We start from the raw sequence: 10,760 nt of genomic DNA, 5'->3' as shown, positions 1-10,760 counted from the left end.
TTTATTTTACTTAAGATGATGTGTTGAGATGCCTCCATTCTCTTATACATAACTCAAATCTACCCTTCGTTATTGCAGAATAGTACTCCACTATTATAAAAGCCACATTTTCTTTATTCAGCCATCTTTTAATGGGCATACAGTTTGTTTCCAAGATTTAGCTATTATAAACAGTGTTTCTTTAAACGTGGATACTCATATAAACCTGTCGTGCAATGCTTTTAACTCTTCAAGGAAGATACCTAGAAAAGGAACAGCAGGATCTAATAAAGCCTAATTTTATTTTACTTTATTTTTTGAAGACTCTACTGATTTCCATAGTTGTTATACAAGTTTCTACCCTTTACAAGCATTAGAGAAGGGTTACTTCCCTAGTAGGCTCACCAGCATATGCTATGGGTTGATTTCTTGATGACAATCATTCTTTCTAAAAACAGAAACACATAATCTGCTGAAAGATAGAATAGGTAAAACTGTAGAAGCTCTAACTGTAGCGAGAAGCTTTATGAAGAAACCTCAGAACACAGGAAAAACTACAAAGAGTCAACAATTGGGATCACAACAAACTAAAAATCTTCGCAGAGTGAAAGAAACCACCAAGAGAGTGAAGAGATGACCCACTGCATGGGAGAAACCTTCTACCAGCTACTTTTCAGATAAAGGAGCAAGAGCTAGAATATATAAAGGACTGAGAAGAAATCACACGCTCCCAAATTTAAAGATCCAGTCCAAAATAGGCATCTTAAATGAATAGACATTTCTCAGATGAAGCAATAAAAAAATAAATACATGAAAAAATGGCCAACATCACTGCTCATCATGCTTTGTTATACAGTTTTTAGTTTCCAGTCTTTGAGCACAAAAGCTCACTCATCTTCGGTGTCATTCTAATTATTTTTACTTTTTTATAAAAAGCAAACAAAAGTAGCAGGATAACTTGAAACAGATGAGAAATCCTGGAAACTAAATGAAATTTTCATCCTAGCGTCCTCATTGATTGGGAAAAAAGTTTGGCTAATGCACAAAATCTGCAATTCTGAACTGTGGATAGTACCACATTTTGGCTCTGATTGGCTAATTCATCCTTGTATTACTATCTCAATGTGTTCAATTTGATGGTATGATATAATCATGATTACTGTGAAGCAGAATTATTGATTTTAAAATCTACATTAGATAAATGGCTTAAATTAGATGATAAAAAAGAAAAAAATGTTAATATATCCAGTGAAAACTAAAAGTATATTGTGCGAATTTCAGTGTGTTATTTTATAAAGAACACACTTTATGAAGAATCACAAGCACTTTCAAAGTACATGATTTCAGTATATTTCAACAATGAGGCATTTATAATGAATTTTGAGACTAAGCTTTAAAACTAAAATCTGAAAAAAATTAAACATTAAGACAATTCTTTATGAGTATGGTAAATAGACACACATTTTTTATTGTAATTTGTTTTTCTCTTGAATTATTATTTCATTTCAGGAATAAAGACTTTATGAACCTAAGTAACTTTCTTCTGAGTTTTTGAAGGAGAAAACTGAATTCTGAGAGATCAATTAATTTTACCATGGTCACATCCTAGATAGAGGAAGACAAAAGTCTAATCTATATTTTTCTAGTGCTTCTGCTTTTATTTATTGCAGCATCTCTGCTCCTTGACAGATGATCAAACTCAGAGTTCTAGCCTCAGAAGACACTCTCTGAAGGGAGAGACAAATATGTAAACAAAGCATTTATAATACTCTTGAAGAACAGGATAAGTTGAATTGTTTCATGGGAAATTTATGATAGGATCAACTCCAACCATCTGGAGACTGCACAGGAAGACTCAGTGAGAAGCATGCCTGAGAGGGAATAGAAGCATTCAAGACATTTAGGAAGGAGTGGATGACAGTAATGGGTTGCATTAACACTTTAAAACAGAAAAGAGCACCTCGCATAAACCCCAACAGAGACAGACGAGTGCAGAAAAAAAGATACATTCAGTCTTGAAGTTTTAGATATTGTTTTAGGGAATTTAGACTCTGAAGTAAAGAAAAGTAAAAACCATAAAAGGATTCCAATCATGGGCTTCACTTACTCAAGAAATATGTGGGTGCTTGGGGTCAACCTGCTCAGAGAAGTCAGCCAATTTACTTCTCTCAGTCAGCTGTGGGTAGAGTTTAGAGTCTGCTTCTCAGATCCTCCTTAAATTGATCTTTTAAAAAACTCTTTACAAAGAGTTAACTTCTTGACAAAGAAGCACAACGATCTATAGTAAAACGAGGACCAGTACTATGAGAGAACATCCAAACTTAATTCTGATACTGAGCAGTGTGTTACAAAAATCCAATATTTACAAAATTACCTAAAAGAACCTATGCAAACACAGAAAAAGTAGCAGAAATGGAGAATGAGAATCTAATTTGTAAGACCAAAATGGAACTTCTTATTGTAGTCACACAATTTCTGATACAGAAAACTGAAATATCTGAACAACAATTTAAGAATGCGGTTGAAGAAAAGAACACTATTCAGTCAAATAATTAAAACAGAAAACAATAGTAAAGAATGTCTTAAAGAAGTTAAAAAAGAAAATATTTAGTTTATAAAATATTTAGAATATATGCTATTCTTCATGGGCAAAATAAAATGTTAGAAAGAAAAATGAATAAACTTTCTTTGGAGAAGTAATAAATGATAAAAGCATTATTAGAACAGCCAAAAGGTCAAGAACACTCAAAGTCAATCATGAAAATAATTGAGTGAGTATTGAAATAGAAACTATGCAAACAACAGAGGCAATGAAATACTTTGTTAATACAAGATGAAAAAAAAGTTAGAGAAAAAGCATGCCAACTTCTACAGGATGAAAGTTCACTTGAAAATGAACTAAAAGAAAATCAGTTGGAGATCAAGCAGTGAAGAGAAAGAAAGATTGGCAAAAACTGAAAAAAAGACACTTATTCCAATAATAGCAAAAGTTAAAAATGAAAAAGTAAATCCTGAAACAACATTACAAGCATCTACTACTGCCAGACAAATGATATAAAGGGAAACTGAGAATATTCAAACCTACCAATCTATTGCAGAAGAGACTCTTCTGAAGGAAATAAAAAAATGCAGAATCAGAAGCAAGATTTCAAAAAACAGCTTGTCAGAAATCAGCAAAGAATGTGAAATGTTATCTAAGACATAGTGGAAATTAAGAGATAATCAGATTCTAAAATAAGAACCAAAAAACATAGTTAAGAAAATATAAAATTTGAAATCAACATCTGTACACTTACAGGAGAAACAATACTTTTAGTAAACCATGGAAGAAGCATAGAAAATGAAAGAGATACCTTGGAATTTAAGATGCAGAATCTTCCAAAAGAGTCCTTGGGTTTAAGTGATAAAATCTGTAGTCAGAATAACTATGCATATTAAAAATGCCTTACATTCCAAGAAGAGACAAATTCCATGTAGATGACGCTGAAACTTGTCAAGACACTTCTAGTCCTAGGAGTAGGCCTTTAGCTCCCGATTTGAAACTCATTCATATCTATTTTAAAATAACACCATTTCCTGATTAGTGAGAAGTTTTGCTGCTTGTTGTCCTCTGAGCTTTGTGGACCCATGGGTTGGAGTCAGACATTAATTAGGGATATTCTCAGTAATGGATATTTCAAATATTCCTCAGGCTCCTCTCATTCTTTTCATTGCATATGTGTTTGACAGTTATCCCCCAGTCCTTGCACATTTGATATTCTGCATTCCTTAGTTTGCTTGGTTTTTTTTTTTTTCTGCTTTTCATTTTTGACAGTTTCTATTGAGATAGTCTTAGGAATTCTTTCCTCTATTTTGTTCCATATACTAATAAACCTACCAAAGACATCATTCAATTCTGTTTCAGTGTATTTGATCTCTGCCATCTCTTTTGGATGTTTTTCTTAGAATTTCCATTTCTCTGTTTACATCATTTATCAGTTATTACATGCTATCTAATTTGTCCATTTGATTCTTTTGAGTGTTACTCATTGTTTTATGAAATTCCCAGGCTCATAATTTCAACAATCCTGATATGTATGGTTTTGATGATTGTTCTAACTTTTCAAATACTATTCTTTGATTTGTTTTGTATGTTTTTAGTTTTTTTTTTTTTTTGATGGATATGTATGATAAACAGGGTAGAAAGAACTGCTATAAGTAGGACTTTAGTGATGTGGTAAAAAAGTCAGGGAAGGAGGAGCATCCCATAGTACGATGATTAGTGCTCAGCCTACTCTGAGCCTTGGTCTCTGAGAGGTCTGTGTCTTTCACATGCACTTTGCAGTTTTCTTCCTGCCCTCTCAGGTGAGACAGTATGGCTAGACTCAGTTGAAACTGAGAATGTCTCTTCTAGATGGGAAGCTAGGAGGGCTGGATTGGGCATTTTCCTTTCACCAGGTCAGTTATGCACTGATAGAACTGTAAATCAGGTTTCCATTATAAGGCTTCTCCCAAGGGCTGATCTGTTAAGTGGAACTGAATGTACAGCCATATTTCAAGGTAGTTCTCTTCCCCTCCTCTGCTAGAACAAGGTGGTGGTTTTCCTTCCTTCTCCCTGAGAAGATCCAGGATATTTCTAGAAGGTAGAAATTGTAAAACTGTGGAGATCCCACAAATGCTTGGGTCACTTGGGGTTCTTATCTCACAATTTTGTTTTCACCAAGCCCCTCACAATTTGTCAATTTCATTTGTGGTTTTCCTATAGATTCCCATCATGGTTTTTGCTTTTTTTTTTTTTTTTTTTTTTAAAGTTTTTAACTTTAATTTTTAAATTTTATTATTTTATGTTACTTTTTTTTAAAAAACTGATTAATAGGACAGTTTCAATAATTAATACATCGTACATTGTTATCTTCTTAGTGGTTATCCATAGTACAAGAAGCAAACAGGATATCCTGTCCAAACACTATTAATACAAATCTTTCTCTCATTGAGTTAAGTGAAAGTAGTTGTATATCTATCCTAACTATTCTGTATATACAGATACAAAATAGTTCTTTAAGAGGAAAGCAGCCGATCCACCAGCTGAGAATTCATCTGCTCCTGAGGCTGAGCAGGGCGAGGCCGAGTAAACGCTGGCTTAACATCTCTACCATCATCCGGTTTAGTCATCCAGCAAGAAAGAAACGAATAGGAAATTCCAGCAATAAGAAATGAACAAAAGATTGGAACTGAAGACCATCAATGCTTGCTTTTTGCCCATTGACCAGATAACTAGAACTATCTGCATTATCTATGCAGCATGGGGTTTTTATTATTTTTACCTAAAGACATCTCTTTTTTGGTAATGACAACCGTGTTTTTTAAAAAGCCTGGTTTTTATCAATGCACCTTTAAAGGTTTTTAAATTGTTTCATATCTGGTCAAGTTGAGATTTTTAAGAACTTCAATTTTAATTTGTAATAAAAGTTTACAACTTCATTTTTTCAAAAAAGTCAACAAACTGCAAGCACCTGTTAAAAAAGGTCTTCAATAATAATAATAATAATAATAATAATAATAATAATAAATCCCCAAAACAAAATAGTTCTTTATATTTGCCTATCTGTGCAACTTTAGGAAGAGCAGTTTACTCTGTGAATTTACTTTGCTCCCAGATCTGAGAAGGATGGTTACTCTGTTTATTTAGGATAAGGTGTAGCTTAGAAGTTCTTTATACAACTGCTGCACCAGAACCAGAAGTCTCTGTCAAGAGCATTTTTCCCCCAATTAATTTTATTAAGCAATGCCTTACGAGTAAGGAATTAAAAATATCTGTACAATTCAGAACCATTTGACATTTGCAAGGCTTTTTGAAACTCTAGTTACTTGGGAAGGGCAGGATCACTTCGCAAATCATATTGCATTCAACTCCTTTACTAACTGTCCTTCTTATATTCTTTCAAAAGATCACACTTGCCCCTGGGTGGCCTTCCCTTGACAATTACAGACAAAGGAAATACAGAGAGAGCTTCTTTTAGCTGCCATCAATTAATACCAACAATTCTAGAGAATTATGCTTTCACCACATTGTTATTTCATATTTAAGGACAAGACTAATATGTCTTGTTACACTGTGAGTTTATAAGAAAAAAATACAATTTCTAATATATTATAGAATTTCCAAACCTTTCTGTGATTTAAGAAAACTGCTTAGCCTCATGAAGAGCCTTTGAAGAAAATGCCTTGTTTTTCATTCCCATAGAACCATAATTTGTTTAACATGGTTCTTGACAGTTGCAGATGCTCCATGTTAATGTGTATCAAACAGCATTTAAGGGCTGTGGAATGAATGTGAACCAGTCTAACAGGAATTCATTATTCACTCTTTGTTTTTCTGGAGACACAGACTCACTATGCAGTTTAGGCTGGCCTTGAACTCGCTTTGTAATCTAGGCTGGCCTGGAACTTGCAGTGATCCTCCTGTTTCCGCTTCCCCAGTGCTGGGATTATAGGCATGGGCCACGGCGCCTGGTGATTATTTACTCTTTTAAGTGCCTAAAACCAACACAGAAATACTAATCGTGAGGGTGACTTGGCATTCATAATGGAGAAACCTACACCACCAGTATAGTAAAAAAAAAAAGATAACTTCCCTTCCATTTGTGCTACTCTACAGTTCTGCTTAAAGGGTAAACATAAACAGTCTTTGAAATTATTCATTTTATAAAGAATATTAACTTCCAGATGGCAGCATGATCTGACAACAGATGCAACTCCCCTCAGGCTTTGGCTAAAAAGATATGATGTTTCTTGTCATACTCTTAGACAAATTTTCCATTGACTAGAGCCACTTGGGGCTGCAACCTGGTGTGCGATGCAAACTGTACATACATACAAGTACTTAAGGCTAGCAACTCAACAATCACGCGAAGCAAATTCAGGTGCAGGGCTAACTTTTCCCTAAAAAATTGATTTGAATAGATATTTCTTATAATAGAAAAATCAGTTTACAGCTAAGTGTCTTCTCCTGGGCAATGATGACACAGCTTCTAGAATGTTCTATGCGGACCAAGCTCTGGCTGTGGCACACAGCCACAGGTCCCCTACCACCACCCTAGGGTGATGTCTGGAGGAGCATTTATTTAATAGCAGGAGAAGTAGAGCAATTTTTAAATTTATATTTAGAAGGAAGAGAGAGGCAGAGAAAACTTCTGCCTGAAGCAGTGCTTGAGGAAGAGTGATAAGCCAGCACCACTCTGTCAGCATCATCACTAACTGGGATTTTGTGCATCCTTTTATGGCCTAATCCACTCATTTGGTGCTTACCATCTGATAGTTTGCTGTCTTTTAATGCCTCAATAATTTTTCTTTAACTTTATTGAGCACACATGATGAATAAGATTTACCTGGTTTTCTTTTTGGGTTGTGACATACTTCAAAATCAAGGAAACAAATATGGTAAGATATATATATTTAATAAATGTAATGCATAAATTAGAGCCCAGAGCTAAAAAATTTTCCATTTTTATAAGCACTATATATGGACATTACCACAACTTCATCGAACAATCTCTGGAACTAAAGGAAGTAGGCGGTTTGCCGCATCCCACATGTGGAATGCAGGCCATCAGGAATTCTGGGTCCCAGGATCCAAACAAATTAACATGAGGCAAAGCATTGCACTAGAGGGTGAGCAGGTCTTCCCTCCTCCCACACAGAATGCCTGGGAAACAGGAAAAGCAAGTTCAAGTTAGATGGCCTTTCTGTGGTCGAAGAGTAATCATCTCATGCCAGAAATCAGTGAATAAATATTGGTAAGCCTATGATTGAAGGAGAATTGGATTTTGCGACTCCTAACAACCATTTGACTGCAGTCTTTCAAATTAAGGCAAGGTTCATGATGATTAAAAGTTAAAGCAACAAAAAGCCCTTGCTTTTGATCCTTACTGTGGGAAAATGAAAATGCCAAGACATATTTAGAGTGGAAGCAATTCAGAATTATCTCAGAGGTCTTATACAAATTAGCTAACATTAGATGGCATTTTAGTTAATGACTATGTTGAGAGTAAGAACTACAAATGCTTCAGTGTTCACATATGCTTGGAGATAGTCTGATATCCTACTTGAGGGTCATTTCCTATAATTCATAGGCCTTTTGGGGCAGTGTCTTATATTTCAATATAAAGAGCATAAAGAATAGGGCATACCCTTGTCTCTAAGCAGTGGCAACAATTTAGTCCCTTCAACTGGATTTTCCACATCTACCAAGTCCTTACTCAGTGATCCATGCAAGAATTGTAGTAATTCATTTTCAACATCAGTGCCCATATTGGGGCCACGTAAGATGCTATGAGATGCCACATCAGGTAACACTTATATACATAATGAGCTCTTGATTTCCTTACAGCATTATATAGGCTTAAACTTGACACAGTATTTTTCTGTCACTTGTAGCAAAACAATGTTCTAATTGATACAGAAAACAGACTAATACAAACACAATGTCCCTGGGGAAATATGGACAAAATAGATTCGGTGAACTGGTTTAGATGTACCTCAAGTCCTATAGTGTTTTCCTATTTGAATTTAGTAATCATACCAAGGAGTTCAGAAACTTCCAACTGAACCATCCTGAGTTTACTTGGGAACAAACTCTGGAAGACAACAGTATTACCACCCAACTATTTTAGCAAGAATTCATGATTGTATGGTTCCTTCCATTTGAAACATTTGTTTAAAGAAAGGAAATTATACATTCAAATATCTAAATTTAAAGAACTGGAACTAAAGATATACAGGTGGCTTTCACCTACCTTCCACTAAGCATCTCTTGCTGCCAGATGCAGATTCTTCTTCTTGTCTAATGGTTCTTTCTCATTTGTTTGACATTTATTCTCTTACCATCTCATCATAGTGATTCTGTCAGTGGAATGCCATTACCTATGTCTGCTTCTTCGTATGTTAGTCACACCCAACTCCTATGTAGCTGTCAATGTACCAACGGAGATAAACTACAAATAATAACTTGGAAGTTGGGTTGATGTCATATACATGAAAAAGAATCTAAGAATGATTTATATTGGAAAATTTTGGATAACATGTAAAAGAACAGATTTTACTCATATGAGGGTAAACCATTTTTAGATTACTGGTACCAGATGCTAACATAAAATTCATGCTGTACTATGAGCATTGATACTTACATAACTTTGTTAGATCTTTTCCATGTGTGTCTTGAAGAAGCCAATAGAGTTAATCATCATCTCCAAGGGACTTTATAAAAAAATGCATCTGAGGTACAAGATTAATAGATTATGCAATTTTTGACTTTTGTCAATTGTTCTCTTTTCATTCCATCTTCTTCTCTTAGCTGCCTACATTTAGTTTATTTTCAATCACAACTATACGTTCACTGTGATTCAACTGTGACAAAAATTAAGGAACAACCTAAATATATCTTTTTAAATTCTTCCACCTTATTGTCTGAAGCTGTCTTTTTCCTCCCACTTGGCTATAGTAGGAAAAGAGCTGAGATGAAAATGTAAAGTCTTCTTACACTCCTGAAAAACTTGTTTTCTAGACTTCCCCATGCCAAAATCACTTTTGCTTTATGATAAGTTATTTTTGTCTCCTGACCACTAGATGTTGCCTGTGGCAATGTCACTAACTCTATGCCTTTGAAAAAGACTTGAGAATAATAATTCTCTGAGAATTATTTTGGAGAATAGGCAGTATTTTTCTAGAGGTTAAAACATATTGCAATTGAATTTTCCCAAAATATAAAAAGTTAATGGCATAGTTGTTTTCATGAAAGACACTAAATAGAAAGCATTACCCTGTTGTTTAGTGTCATTAAATTACATAACTGAATTGCATTGAGAAAAGAAATAATGTTTAGTGCTTTCTAAGGATTAGTATGAAAGCAGCATTAGAGTGACATGGAGAAAAATCTTTGAAGGCTAAAAATTCTATGTTCTTAGAAAGTTCAAAATAGTTGCATATGATAAATGGTATACTACTACTATATGATAAATGGTACACTACAGGGATACTACTATTTATTTTGCCTTAAATATGATACAAAGACAATACTGAAATTTCATTCTTAGAGCATATGTTAGATGTAGCCTGTAAATTTGTGTAAAATATTCCTCTAATTGTTGAGAGTTTACTATAGCCACTTTCATTCAATAACTTAGAAGGTGTAATAGCCAGGACTCTCCCAAGAATAGAACAAATTGAAACTGACTCATTTTGAGGGCTGAGAAGTGGAAAATTAATAAGAAATTCAGTTGAGTTGCAGGTAAGAGTTGTTGTTGCAGCCTTGACATAGAAGATTCTGAAAACGCAGATGGAATTTCTTTATTGCATATTGGAGATAACTTCCTCCTACTTTAAGATTCCTCTATCTCTGCTTGCAAGACCTCCACTGACTGAATGTAGCTTGTCCATACTACGCTGAGCAATGCATTTTATTTAAAGTCAATTGATCATAAACATAGATCTAACCCAAGAAACACCTTTATAGCAACACCTTGTCTATTAGATTTTTGGTTTGTTCTATTGAGACAAGGTCTTGCTATGTAGGCCAGCCTATCCTTGAACTCTCTATGTATCCCAGCAGGCCTCAAATTTGTGATTCACCTGCATCAGCTTCCCAGATGGAAGGACTGCTGGCTAGGATATACTACCATATTGGCTCAGACTAGGGTTTGACCAAACAATCAGGCACTCTGATCTAGCCAAGTTCACAAAGAAGAAGGAGGAGAAGGAGAAGGAGAAGGAGGAGAGAATGAGGAGGAGAAGGAGGAGGAGGAGGA

General features: G+C 34.8%; 1 pseudogene; it reads left to right on the top strand.

Annotated features, from left to right (window-relative positions):
* Nucleotides 1–2,235: 2,235 nt before the first annotated feature.
* The window catches only part of LOC101586685, a 10,005-nt pseudogene continuing 1,480 nt past the window's right edge, over nt 2,236–10,760 (top strand).

This window comes from Octodon degus, unplaced genomic scaffold, assembly GCF_000260255.1.
Source record: "Octodon degus isolate 3935 unplaced genomic scaffold, OctDeg1.0 scaffold00106, whole genome shotgun sequence".
NCBI classification, from domain to species: domain Eukaryota; kingdom Metazoa; phylum Chordata; class Mammalia; order Rodentia; family Octodontidae; genus Octodon; species Octodon degus.
The sequence above is the reverse complement of the archived record's forward strand: the minus strand, read 5'-3'. Positions and strand labels throughout refer to the sequence as shown.